Source organism: Macaca thibetana, chromosome 11, assembly GCF_024542745.1.
Source record: "Macaca thibetana thibetana isolate TM-01 chromosome 11, ASM2454274v1, whole genome shotgun sequence".
Taxonomy (NCBI): domain Eukaryota; kingdom Metazoa; phylum Chordata; class Mammalia; order Primates; family Cercopithecidae; genus Macaca; species Macaca thibetana.
The window spans coordinates 112,811,960-112,826,905 of record NC_065588.1 but is presented as its reverse complement, the minus strand read 5'-3'; positions in this window follow the sequence as shown (position 1 = coordinate 112,826,905).

The following is a 14,946-nucleotide window of genomic DNA, read 5'->3' as shown; positions in this document are numbered from 1 at the left end:
TACGATCCTACACTTTCTACCTGCAAGTCCCATTGCTAAATTATTTACGTGCCCTCTCTCATTTCAATGCATGACAGCCACCCTTTGAGGTATGATTACTATTACTGTCCCTAGACATAAGTGAGGACACTGAGCTCGCCCAAGGTCACTTAGCTCCTAAGCGGGTGCTGGGGTGTAAGGACTTTGAGCCTGCGCTCCTTTACTGCTTTGCTGAGGCTTGTTATCTGCACTGGGGTGGCCTACCCTCTTGAAGCTTACTTTTTTTTGGGGGAGGGGGACAGAGAATCTTGCTCTGTTGCCCAGGCTAGAGTGCAGTGGTGCACGGCTCACTACAACCTCCACCTCCCAGTTCAAGCGATTCTCCTGCCTCAGCCTCCCAAGTAGCTGGGATTACAGATGTGCACCACCACGCCTGGCTAATATTTGTTTTTTAAGTAGAGATGGGGTTTCGCCATGTTGGCCAGGCTGGTCTCAAGTTCCTGACCTCAGGTGATCTGCCCACCTTGGCCTCCCAAAGTGCTGAAGCTTACATGCTTATAAGGAGATAAATATACCAATTTTCTGAGGTCTGGTCTTTGCCTCTAAGACCCTCCAAGCCCTTCCTTCCCAATAAGAAATATTCCAAATAGGAGAGAAAGGATGCAAATGTTGATTAAGCCCCTCCTATGGGCCAGGCACACGCATATCCATTTTCCATACCACCTAGCAAAGTGGCTGCAGATGGTACTGAAGAAATCAAGGCTCATTGAGTTGACATGGTTGTTCAAAACTGGCATACTTGGTTTGCAGGGAGTAGAGACCTGGCCTTGGATGGTGATGCCATCTGACTTGCTTTTTCTGCCAGCCAGCTCTGGCTCTCCTGGAGGACAAGTGACGGGGGGAAGAAGAGTTTGCCATGAGTCTTTTGGTCACGGAACTACAGAAGCAGTTCTCTTGAGGCTTGATACGTGATCTTTAGTACAAACCCTCGGGACAGGAGCCAGAAAGTCACTCTCCCACCCATTTTGGGACAAGGGAGGTAGGGGGAGGACCCAGGACCGGGTCCTGGCAGAGTCCCGCTGCCCACGACAGGCAGCAGGTGGCGCCATGGCCCCGGCTTAACAAGGACACCGGGAAGGTGGAAAGGGGGGTTGAGGGGGGCAGTTGGACTCCAGAAAGAAAAACTAGTGGAAAACAAGGCTTTAAAAGAAGAACAATTTGTTCCAAAACATTTGCCTTGTAACGGGGTCATCTATAAATTCTGGGATTTCCTGTTTGCCTCAGGGAGGGCAGGCAGGCCAGCCGGCGGGCAGGCCACTGTCTTCTCTGCAGTCTGGAAGAATCATTTCAAGCCCAGCTCACGAGCTCCAGCCTCCCCTGGCCCAGATTGGCTCTGAAATTTCCCAGCTTTTGTGCCCGTAAGCAGGATCCTGTGACAGCACAGTCTCCTTGAGCGGTGCTCCAGTTTCCACTGGGTTGGGAGGAGGCGTGAGATCATGGTCGTTTTTCAAAGGAGAGGCTGTCTTCGTGATCTCCCTGTTCCGTCTCCACCATCGGACTTGTTCCAAAACAATCAAAGATGTGGAGACAATAAAATGAAAGAGATGGAAGTAGCCCTTTTAAAAAGAAGAGAGCTGTTCCGGTCAGCATGGGGACAGAAAAGAGAAAAAGAGTTGGAAACAAGTAATTTTTTTTACCAGCCCAGTAGAACTTGAACTGAGCCCATCAGCCCAAAGGACAAAGTGCAAAGCCCAGGACTGGCCACTTGATTAAGAGATGTGGCCTGACCTCACTCTACCCAAATGCCTTCATCATGGGCTCTGAGCGGCCAGGCGCGGTGGAGAGGGCAGGGGGCTTTGGAACCAGTCGTTCATGAGCTGCGTGACCTTGAACAAGCCATTTAATATCTTAGAACGTCCGTTTCTTCCTCCGATAAGTGGTGAACAGTAATTAATACCTGCTATGCCAGGAGGTTGTGAGGCTCATGGATGGCCTGTGTCAAAGACTCATGTGTAACAGCAATGCAATGCAAACAAAGGTCACAATTCCCCCTTGACAGTCATCCCCATGAGGCCAACAGGCCATCCTCACGGGCAAAATCACAAGGAACAGCAGAACTCTAAAGGGAAGATTATCTTACAAACTCACAGTGATATCTTTACATGTCTCTGCAGGAAAAGTCACAATGAACATATTGCCCATCAGTTGTGAAGATGGTTAGGATTATGTTTTCTCTTTACATGGAGAGCCAAGGCCAGGAGTTTAACTGGGATCACATAAGGGAAGAAGCAGCAGCTTTGAGTCTGGCTTGGTTTGGGCTAAAGACTCCTGGCTCAGTCACAACGCAGCGGTGCCATTGGACGAGATGCGTATCTCCCTGGGTTTCAGTTTCCTTATCTGTACAAGGGTGATGGGCTGGAGGAAATCAGGAATCGTTGACTCAATGCCTATAGGGGTCAGACGTAAGATAAGGGAGTGACGTGGGGGATGGGTCCAAGGGCGTGGTTGCCTCTCAGTCCCAGCTGCTCAAGGTCTGGAAGGAATTGGGACAGTATTGCCAGATGTTTAAGAAGCCAGGAATCTGGAGTTTTATGAGACGTGGTCCAAGCTGTAAAACAATGCAGGTCAAACAAAACAGGTCTGTGGACTGCATCTGGTTCTCAGACCTCGGTGATTCCAGAACTTCATGGGATTGTTAAGTTCAGGAATCCCTGGAGACCCTGCCTGTCTCACTGTTCCATGATGAGACCCAAGTTCTTGCCTGTATTCCTTACCTCTCTGCCTTCAAGACCCTCTCCAGTGCCACTGATTCAGAGACCTCATTCCTGTCCCCTGCCCTCTATAAGCCCAGGCAAAAATTCTTTCTTCTGTGCTCATACAGCACCACACATGCACTCATAGAGCTTAGGACAATTACCTATTAGTATGAATGTCTACAGATTGGAGCCTGTATCTTTGTCATCTCCAGCACAGTGCCTGGTACATAATAGGTATAAAAGAATGTATGAACTAACCTGAAGGCTTAATTGGCTTTCTTGGTTTTAGTTTATTCTCAGTGACAATAACTTTATTCTTTTCTAATTATATAATTCATGTTCATTGTAAAAACTTTCAAACAATCCAGAAAAAAGAACTCTGATAACTTTGTTTTCTGGACATGCTCAGTGTAAAAAACTTTATTAATACAGAAAAATAAAGGAAAAATTAAGTCACTGAAACTTATCACCATGTGTTTCTTTCCTGTGTTTTTGTGTGTATGTATATATGTTTAAAATGATAAGACCGTATAATATGTAAAATTTCATATTGTATTTCTTTTTATTTTTATTTTTGAGACAGAGTCTTGCTCTGTCACCCAGGCTGGAGTACACTGGTGCGATCTTGGCTCACTGCAACCTCTGCCTCCTGGGTCCAAGCAATGGTCCTGCCTCAGCCTCCCAAGTAGGTAGGATTACTGGCGCCTGCTACCACGCCCAGCTAATTTTTTGTATTTTTAGTAGAGACGGGGTTTCACCATGCTGCCCAGGCTGGTCTTGAACTCCTGACCTCAGGTGATCTGCCCGCCTTGGCCTCCCAAAGTGCTGGGTGCTGGTGGCTCACTCCCAAAGTGCATGAGCCACCGCACCCAGCCTGTATTTATTTTTAACATTACATTTTAAGCATTTAAAAAAATTGTTTAAGGCCAGGTGTGGTGGCTCATGCCTGTAACCCCAGCACTTTGGGAGGCTGAGGCAGGTGGATTACTTGAGGTCAGGAGTTTGAGACCAGCCTGGCCAACATACTAAAACCACATCTATACTGAAAATACAAAAATTAGACAGATGTGGTGGCGCACGCCTGTAATCCCAGTTACTCAGGAGGCTGAGGCAGGAGAATCACTTGGACCTGGGAGGCAGAGGTTGCTGTGAGCTGAGACCACTCCACTGCACTCCAGCCTGGGTGACAGAGTGAGACTCTGTCTCAAAAAAAAAAAAAAAATTTATTTAATATTTTGTGAAAATTCATTTTATTGACTGGATAATAATCCATTATATAGGTATATTATAAGTTATCTAATCACTGAATTGGAAATCCCTCATAGAGCCAAGCATATGGTAGGTATTCAATAACTATTTGCTGAATGAATTAATGAATGATTGAATGGATGGACAGATATATTGATGGATGCTGTCTCCATTGTAAGTCAGTTGAACAGAGAAGGGCCATTCCTCTCCCATTTTCTTTTTGCTAATATAAATAGCACTGCAATAAATTTCCTTGCACCTAGCCATTTTATTATCTCTCTGATTATTTCTTTAGAAAAACTTCCTAAAAGTAGGTTTAATGGGTCAAAGGGTATGGCTTGAGACTCTTGGTACAAATTGCCAAATTGCTATTGAGAAAAGTTATACCAATTAATACTCCCCATGAACACTATATTGGGGTCTTCCTTTCTGAATACTTTGCAAACTAAGTGATTTTTTTAATTAAAAAAAATTTTTTTTGCTAACTTGGTATCTATTTATTTAAATTTGCATTTATTTGATTATTAGTAACTTTGAATCTTTTCCACATGATTGGCCATTTGTATGACTCTTGAATATCTGCATTTCTGATGGTAGAAATTTTTTTACCTATCTGCAGGGGATAAGGTTGGGCTAAAGACATTCGCAGCAGAAGGCTATTTTGCCAGTATCCTTTAGATTACCACAGGCTTCACCCTTGTCCATGAAAACAGTCACCAGCGCCTCCCTGGTCAGGTGCTATGCTTGGTGCACACATCATCTTTCTTTTGACTACTCTACAAGGTAGATACTACTTTAATTTAATTTGGAGTCTCAGCTCTGTCTAACTCTAGCACACTCATCCCTACGCTACATTGTCTCTCAGTTCTGAAGCTCATCCTGAAATGCAGAAGGCTCATCATCAGTAAGACCATTCATCCATCCATCTCCCTACCCATGCATCCATCCATGCATGCATACATGCATCCATCCATTTATCTGTCCATCCATCTATCCATCCACTCTTCCATCCATCCACCCTCTCAGTCATCTACCCATCCACCCACTTACCTTTTCAACCATCCATTCATCCATCCATCCCATCCATCCATCCATCCATTCATCCATCCACTCTTCCATCCATCTACCCATCCACCCATTTATCTATTCAACCATCCATCCATCCATTCATCTATCCACCTATCCTCCCACCCATCCACTTGTTTTCCTTTTCATCCATCCATCTACCCATCCACACATCTTTCCATCCATCCATTCATCCATCCATCCATCCATCCATCCATCCATCTACCTACCTATCCATCCATCCACCCACCTATCCATTTATCCACCCCATCCACCTATCCATCCATCCACCCACCTATCCATCCATCCACTCATCCACCTCTCCACCCCTCCAATCATTCACTCATTCATTCAGCAAACAACTACAGAGTACCTACCACATACTTGTACCTTGTCTTGTTTTATTGTGAGGCTAAGCCTAGAGCAACTATGTGGTCTCTCTGCAGGGTGGTTCCTCCAGGGGCCAGTGGCATGTGGAGGGGAGAAAGTCTGGAGATGGGACTCAGAACGTGGGCTCAGGATTCCTGGACAACCACTGTTGGAACCTTTAGCAGGAATTGCAACATATTTGGCCAGGGTTAGGGGTACAGTTTGTGGCTGAAAAACAGAGTTTTTCTCTGAATAAGTCAAACTAGCCTGCCTGGGATCAAATCCATGAGGGCTAGACAATCTGGTCCCAGCAAATTAAAACAACATGGGCACCAGCCAGCTACATTTTTGAAAACAGTGTTTTTGTTGTTTTAATCAAGGACACCCTTCCCACCCTCCACAACAAACTCTGAATTGAAATGGGGGAGAATTTATAAGAAAATAAAACAATTCTTAGGTTTTCCGGCACAAACTCATTTTCCTTCTCATCAGCTCCACAGTGTAAGTTTCTCTCTATGTCTTATTTTATTCTTCTGTCCGCAGGCTTATGAGGATTAATGAGCACATGCCAAGAGACCATCTTGGGTGGCACAAGAGAAATTCCATTTGTAGCTGAAGCCCACCTGTTGCATTCCCTCCACAGACGGAGGGTCCTTCTTAGGCTACTCCAGGGTCTAGGTCCCTGTGGCGACTGTGGACAGCCCAAGGGGCGGCTCAAGCCCCAGACTGGGTCTGTGTATCAACCATGTCTTTTGTTTTCTGTATTCTGATGCTTTGACATCTTGGGGCCTTGGTGACGGTGGAAGGACTTCCCCTCCCAGAGCTGTCCAATTCCTGGAGAAAGTGAACAGGTCACCAGAGAGTGTGCCTTTCAAATGCAAGCCAACCCCTCCAGAGCCCCTACCCCAGCAGCCTATTTTATTAGACTTTCATACTCTTGGTCACTACCTACCTGCCATAGTCACCCCAGAGCCAGGAACCAGATAACTAAGGGACAGCCCCTATACCCCCAGAGCCTGCTGAAATTATTCAAACGAGCCAATCCTAAACCCACTTACCCTGCCTTGCTTATTTCTTCCTGGGGAAACCACAATAAAGGCTATGGCCCATGTTTCCCCACCTCCCCTGCCTCCTGCCCCACCCTAGTGCTGCCTCATGCAGCCCTGCATGGTGTGCCATGCTTCCTGTTTTAGGCATCTGTGGACATCATCAACTTCTTCCTTCATGACAGTTGTTTCCGTGTCTGTGTGTCTTACCAGCCTTGATTAAAACACATTCCAGGTACCCTTAACGCAGTCTGCTCTTTCTGTCTGGGTCTGAGGCAGGTCACTGTGCTCTCCTAGCCACAGCCGTCTCTTCCATGAAATGGGGACAGGGACATCCAGTGGTTGTGAAGATTGAGTAGGTAACAGAAGTGACTTCCCAACAAAAGAAGCCCCTCCCAAGTCCCTCCTTATCTGGCCTGCGTTGTTACTTTAAATGACATTTATTTGCATTTGAAACAACTTATTGGCCTGACGCAGTGGCTCACGCCTGTAATTCCAGCACTTTGGGAGGCCGAGGCAGGCAGATCACAAGGTCAGGAGATCAAGACCATCCTGGCTAACACGGTGAAACCCCATCTCTACTAAAAAGACAAAAAAATTAGCCGGGCTAATTTTGTGGTGGCGGGCACCTGTAGTCTCAGCTACTTGGGAGGCTGAAGCAGGAGAATGGCGTGAACTCAGGAGGTGGAGCTTGCAGTGAGCTGAGATCACGCCACTGCACTCCAGCCTGGGTGACAGTGTGAGACTCCGTCTCAAAAGACAAACAAAAACAAAAAATGTATTTATTTATCTCTTTGCCCACCTCTCTCCACTAGAAAGAAGGCTTTTGTTCATTGCTGGGCACTTAGGACCTAGAACAGTGTTTGGCACATAGTAGGTGCTCATTTAACAGTCAGTATGACATGCTCATGAATGCGGCTGGCATTTAGATGTGCATTTATTTTATTTTATTTTGAGACAGGATCTTGTCCTGTCCCCCAGATTTGAGTGCAGTGGAACAATCATATCTCACTGCAGCCTCTACTTCCCAGACTCAAGTGATCCTCCCACCTCAGCCTCCCAAGTAACTAAGACTACACGATTGCACCACCACACCTGGCTAAGTTTTGTTTTTTAAATTTTTTAAATTTTTATTTTTTTGAGACAGAATCTCGCTCCGCCACCCGGGCTGGAGTGCAGTGGCATGATCTCGGCTCACTGCAACCTCTGACTCCCGGATTCAAATGATTCTCCTGCCTCAGCCTCCCTAGTAGCTGGGACTACAGGTGCGTGCCACCATGCTGGCTAATTTTTGTATTTTTAGTAGAGACGGGGTTTCACCGTATTAGCCAGGATGGTCTTGATCTCATGACCCCGTGATCCACCTGCCTCAGCCTCCCCAAGTGCTGGGATTACTGGCATGAGCCACTGCGCCTGGCCTGTTTTTTTAATTTTTAGTAGAGACGAGGTCTTGATATGCTGCCCAGGCTGGTCTCAAATTCCAGAGCTCAAGCGATCCTCCTACCTCACCCTCCCAAAGTGTTGCGATTACAAGCATGAACCACTGTGCCTGGCCCATTTATTTCTTTTTATCTTTAACACAGAATCTGGTTCTTTTGCCTAGGCTGGAGTGGTAATCATGGCTCACTGCAACCACTGCCTCTTGGGCTCAAGCTATCCTCCCACCTCAACCTCCTGAGTAGTTGGAACCACACACAGGGGCCACCATGCATGGCTAATTTTAAAAGTTTTTTGTAGAGACAGGGTCTTGCTATGTTGCCCAGGCTGGCCTTGAACTTCTGGACCCAAGCAATCCTCCTGCCTGGGCCTCTCAAAGTGCTGGGATTACAGGTGTGAGCCACTGGCCCCGGCCTAAATGTACATTTTTATTGCTCTCTTTCCGCCTTAGTCTTTTGGGATCTCCTTGTGTTAACTGGTGTCCATTCGGGCCCTTTACGGATTAGAAGCCGTTCGGGGAGGTTCTCGTCACTTTTGCTGGCCTATAAAGTGTTCTATTTGTGGACAGGTCCTCAGAACACTTTGTAAACATTAACTTTGTAAATAGCATGCTTTGTGTATAGCAGCTGGGGCAGGATTTGCTGAAATAAGATGGTTCTGAATAAGGCCAAACCTGTTCTGGAAGGGAGTAGGAGGTTTAAGCACAGTCAGAGACCTCAGAGGCCACTGGGCCATTTGCCCAGGGAAATCCAGCCAGCGGCTTAGGGTGGCAGAGATTCCTGGAAGACGGCCCCTCCCTGCACCCCAGGAGCGCCTCCCTTTGCCGGGCAGCCCCTGCCCTGGAGTGACTATTGTTTTGCTCCTTTGGCAGAACTTCCTGGATCAAGTTAAGAAAGTTCTTCTGGCTGCCAGAAGGTTTCTTGTGTGGATTTATTGAGCCCCCACTGAGCAGAGGCGTTGAGGCTGTGAGTTGTAAGATACTAACACTCATTCATTCAGTGGATCCTTTTGAGCATCTCCTCTGATCCAGGTGCTGGAGATACAGGGGCAAGGAGACTGACGAGGGAACAGTGACTCTCACGGAGGAGGTACTTGGCTCAGCACAGACAGCACAGGGTCTGCGGGAGCCAGAAAGGAGGGCTGAGTTCAGACAGGCTTCTTGGAGGAGTCATGCTTCTGTTTATACCCAGGGGTCTTTAAGTTGAAGTTTATAAAACCTCAACTCAAACAGGCTTAAGCCTTAAAGAGTATGCATTGGATCACAGAATGAGTAAAGCCAGGAGTAGGTGGCTTCAGGCACAACTGGATCAAGGGGCTTCAATGACAATTCCATCTCTTGGCTCTGTTTCTCTCAGTGGGTTGATCTCATTTCCTCCAACCACAGGTAGGATTCCCTCAACTTGGTTTAAAAGGTAAGAACGGAAGCTCTCAGCTCACATTCTTCTCCTTCCTTTTTTTTTTTCTTTTTTTTCTTCTTTTTTTTTTGACTTGCTCTGTCTCTCAGGCTGGAGGATAGTGGCGTGATCTCGGCTCACTGCAACCTCCACCTCCCAGGTTCAAGTGATTCTCGTGCCTCAGTCTCCCAAGTAGCTGGGATTACAGGCATGTGCCACCATGCCTGCCTATTATTATTATTATTATTATTATTAGTAGTAGTAGTAGTAGTAGTAGTAGTAGAGATGAGGTTTCGCCATGGTGGCAAGCGGTCTCAAATTGTTGACCTCAAGTGATCCACTCGCCTCAGCCTCCCATAGTACTGAGATTACAGGCATGAGCCACCCCGCCCGGCCTTTCTCTTTCCATTTTTTTGCTTACTTAACGCTTACTGAGTGATGAACAAGAAAATGTGCGACAGTTTATCCTACAGATAAACTTAGCTATGTGCCAAAGACACAAGTACAAGAATGTTCATTATAACATTGTTTATACTAACCAGCGACTGGAAACAGCTCAAATATCCACCAACAAGGGACTCGTTATATAAATAATGAACCGTGGTATCCTCATACACCATAGGCTGGACAGCCCTTACAGAGAATGAGTTAGACCTACATCAATGGTTTTCACCTGGGGATGACTTTACTGCCCCAGGGAACATTTGGCAATGTCCAGAGACATTTTTCATTGTCACAATTTAGCTGGGTGCTACTGGCATCTAGTGGGTAGAAACCAGGGATGCTCCTCAATATCTTACAGCGCACAGGACAGACCACAGCACAGAACTATCCAGACAAGGATGAGCACCAGATTGGTACCTAGAATACAGAAATCTCTAAGATATGTTAATTTTTTAAGAAACACTGTAGAAAAATCATAAATATACTAGATGACCATTTGTGTAAAACAAGAAGTGTTTGGAGGCAGAGACGGGCGGATCACGAGGTCAGGAGATCAAGACCATCCTGGCTAACACGGTGAAACCCTGTCTCTACTAAAAAACACAAAAAAACTAGCCGGGAGAGGTGGCGGGCACCTCTAGTCCCAGCTACTCGGGAGGCTGAGGCAGGAGAATGGCGTAAACCCGGAAGGCGGAGCTTGCAGTGAGCTGAGATCCGGCCACTGCAGTCCAGCCTGGGCGACAGAGCGAGACTCCGTCTCAAAAAAAAAAAAAAAAAAAAAAAAAAAAAAAAAAAAAAAAAAAAAACGGCCGGGCGCGGTGGCTCAAGCCTGTAATCCCAGCACTTTGGGAGGCCGAGACGGGCGGATTACGAGGTCAGGAGATCGAGACCATCCTGGCTGACACGGTGAAACCCCGTCTCTACTAAAAAAAAATACAAAAAACTAGCCGGGCGAGGTGGCGGGCACCTGTGGTCCCAGCTACTCGGGAGGCTGAGGCAGGAGAATGGCGTGAACCTGGGAGGCAGAGCTTGCAGTGAGCTGAGATCCGGTCACTGCACTCCAGCCTGGGTGGCAGAGCGAGACTCCGTCTCAAAAAAAATAAAAATAAATAAATAAATAAATAAAACACACACAAAAAACAAAAAACAAGAAGCGTATCTATATATGGGCGTATATATGTGTGGAACACTCTGGAAGAATAAATAAGAACATGGAAAGTTGTGTCTTGTGAAGGGCCTGGGGGAGAGGTGTGGGACAGGGATGTATTTTTCCTATACAGATTTTTGTACTGTTTGGATATTTTTAAACCACATACTTTATGTGTATTCTTTAAAAAGTTAAAACAGCGGGGCACGGTGGCTCACGCCTATAATCCCAGCACTTTGGGAGTCCAAGGTGGGCAGATCACCTGAGGTCAGGAATTCGAGACCAGCCTGGCCAACATGGTGAAACCCCATCTCTACTAAAAATACAAAAATTAGCCGAGTGTGGTGGCGCACGCCTGTAATTCCATCTACTCGGGAGGCTGAGGCAGGAGAATCACTTGAACCTGGGAGGCGGAGATTGCAGTGAGCCGAGATCGCACCACTGCACTCCAGCCTGGGTGACATAGTGAGACTCTGTCTCAGAAAAATAAAAATAAAAATAAATAAATAAATAAACAAAAAGTTAAAATATAAAAAGCATAGATATTCGGCCAGATCTACCCACATTCATTGCTTGTCCGCTTCCTAACGCCCCACACAGTTGCAGTCGCAAAAGCTTAGAGATCATCTAATCTTAGGAGTCATCAAAGAAGTTGTGGAAGTGCTGGATTAGACGCATTTAAATGGGTCTTTACGGGAGGACTTCTTAGAGCCTTTAATACGATAGTGTGCATGATGGATCTCCAAGGAGTACAGTATGCAGAATTAGCAAGTGTCCCTGACTCCTGGATTAGTCTCCTAGGGCTGCTCTAACCAAGTACCACACGCTGGAGGTGCGCAAGCTCCAAACAACAGAAATTTATTGTTTCACAGTCCTGGAGGCTGGAAGTCAGAAGTCAAGGTGTTGATGGGACCCTGCTCCTTCTGAAATCTGTAGAGAATCCTTCCTTGTCTCTTCCTGACTTCTGGTGGTGGCCAGCAATCTTTGGTGTTCCTTGGATTGTAGCTGTATTGCTCCAATCTCTCTCTCTTTCTTTCTTTCTCTTTCTTTCTTTCTTTCTTTCTTTCTTTCTTTCTTTCTTTCTTTCTTTCTTTCTTTCTTTCTTTCTTTCTTTCTTTCTTTCTTTCTTTCTTTCTTTCTTTCTCTCTCTCTCTTTTTCTTTCTTTCTTTCTTTTTCTTTTTACAGAGTCTCTCTGTCACCCAGGCTGGAGTGCAGTGGCACGATCGTGGCTCACTGCAGCCTCGACCTCCCAGGCTCAGGCAGTCCCCCTCTCGAGTAGCTGGGACTACAGGCACCCGCCACCATGCCTGGCTCATTATTTTTATTTTTTGTAGATGTGAGGTCTCCCTGTGTTGCTCAGGCTGGTCTCAAACTACTGGGCTCAAGCGATCCTTTCTCCTCAGCCTCCCGAAGTGCTGGGATCACAGGTGTGAGCCACTGTGCCTGCCCCAAACTCTTTATTCATTGTCACATGCTGTTCTTTCTCTGTGTCTCCGTCTACATGTGGCTGTCTTCTTACAAGGACAATAATCCTGTTGGATTAGGGGCCCACTCTGCTTCAGTATGATCCATCTGAACTAACTACAATGATCTTATTTCTAAATGTCTCATTCTGAGGTACTGGCAGTACCTCAACGTATCTCTTTTGCAAGACACAATTCAACCTACAAATATAGTTTATTTCCCAGCGTATCCCAAAGGGCTACTGTTCTGATTATGCTTCAAGAAATGTGATGCAATATAATTCATTCACTTTACAATTGATGTGTCTGAAGCCCAGAGAGGGAGAGCTGGTTAGAGACAGGGCTGAAACTAAAATTCAGGCCAATTATTGTCTGAATGAGAGAATCAGTGAACACTATCTCCCTTGATAGGAGTCGCTTTTTGTACTTGAAGCTGTGACTGACTTGTGATTAAGATAGTATCCATCAATATATCCACCCCATCCATCCATCCATCCATCATCCATCCATCCATCCATCCATCCATCCATCCATCCATCCATCCATTGTATCTCCCAACATGCAAGCATCATTACTTGGCAAAACAGTTCCTGCTCCTGAGGACACAGATCTCCTTTCCAAGTGTCCCCAAGTTTGTGAAGGAAGCCACCATAGACTAACTGAGACCAAAAGAGGGATTTTTCTGTTAATGTATCAGGCAAGGTCTCTATTGTGGCTTTCAGCGCAGCTGGATCCAGAAACTCAACCAATGCCTTCATCCCCCGTTCTCTTTCCTCTCAGCAATGCTTCCCTTTGAGCATCATTTTCAGACACCCTTTTTCTTCATGGTGCGAAGCATGGGTCTCAGCAGCTCCACGCTCATCAGCATTAGAAGGAGAGTCTGCTCTTTTCCCCAGGACAGCCAAGGTCCCCAGGATGGCTTCAATCGCTACCTACCAGAGCCTGTTCCAGTGGCCAGGCGTATTTGGTTTTCTCCTTAGCCAGGCCTGGAGCAGATGGGTGGGTTTAGCTGTCTCTGAACTACAATGACTGAGAAATGGAGAGCAGTGGTTCTCTCAAAAGGTGTCAGTCAAATAAAACTTGTCCACTGTCATGAGTTAGCTCTTCTCACACTTCACTGACTCCCCATCAAGTATGTAGTTAAATACGGTAGTGATTGAGTGAGGACACTGCTCAGCTCTGGGCAACCCCAATCCCACTGTGGTGGACCAACATAAACTATGGACGGTTTGGCCTCCTCTGTGTTCCTTCAGTACTTTCCTCACTCTACTGAATGTTTACATTTCTATCCACCACCTACAACCAAACTGTAAACTCTTTGAGGGACCCTGGCTTATTTTTCTTTGCATCCTCAGCACCTAGCAGAGCAGGTGCACAGCAGTTACTACTTTGCCAGATACCATTTCTTGCATATTGGAAGATATGGTCGTGGAGTGGTGGGTGGATGGTTGGATAGGTGACTGGATGGATGGATGGACAGGGTGGATAAGTTCATGGATCCTGTCTTAACAAACGTTCACTGAATTGGAAATCTCTCACAGGGCCAGGGATATGAAAGGTGCTCCATGACAGTTTGCTGAGTGAGTGGGTGAATGGTTGGTTGGGTGGATGGATGGATGAATGGATGGATGGATGAATGGATACAATGCATGGATGGGTAGGTAGATGGATGAAGGGATGATGAGTAGGTGATGGATGGATGAATGGATGGAAGGATGGATGGGTGGGTGGATGGATGAATGGGTGGCTGGCTGACTGGATCAACAGATTGATGGATTGATGGATGGGTGGATGGATGAACGAGTGGTTGATTTGATATATGGATGCATGGATGGAGGGACTAGTTAATGGATGCTGTCTTGATCATTGCTCAGTCACCACCTCTTTTCTCCTTTGTAGGTGTGAAGAACAGCTCTTATCAAGGCAAACATGGGTCATTGATGGCTCTTATCTGGCTACATGATTTCTGTGACACTGCCTGCCCACTTTCTTCCACAATTAACTCAGAGGAGTTAATGTTCATTTGCCTGGTGAATTCCCATTCTGTTTCTGCTGTAAATCATCAAGGGTAGTCTAAAACCATCCTGTCAAGGACAAGGATCCAGGTGTCTGCTCGGAAACAGAAGGAAATGGTTAAGAAGTAGAAGCTGTGGGTCCCTGTCTCTTCCAGCAGACTGACTTTGTCCACATAGTGGTGAAGATGGCTGGGCTAACCCTTGAGTCACATCCTTGTACAAACCAAGTGAAGAAACCAAGAGTCCTGCATTCTCTGCTCTGCTGCTCCAGAGGCAGACACACCATGACTCCCCTAAATGTGTTGCCTATGGAGACTCAAGCTCTCAGCCTATCTCCACTTCAAATCAGAGTTGATCCTGCCAAGGAGAGAATTCCTCTGCTCCCCTATTAGCTCTGGCTCCCCTGCCCCCTTGCTGTCACCCTTATGCCTCCTGGGAAAGGGGTCAACACAGTAGTTAGTTTCAGAGGGACACCCTCTTGAGAAATCAGCACAGAGGGAGCCACCTACCCTGGCAGGCAGTGGAGTTCTTGGTAGGTGGGCTCACTGGACAGAAAGCGTTCACTACCTAGTGCTGTAGACT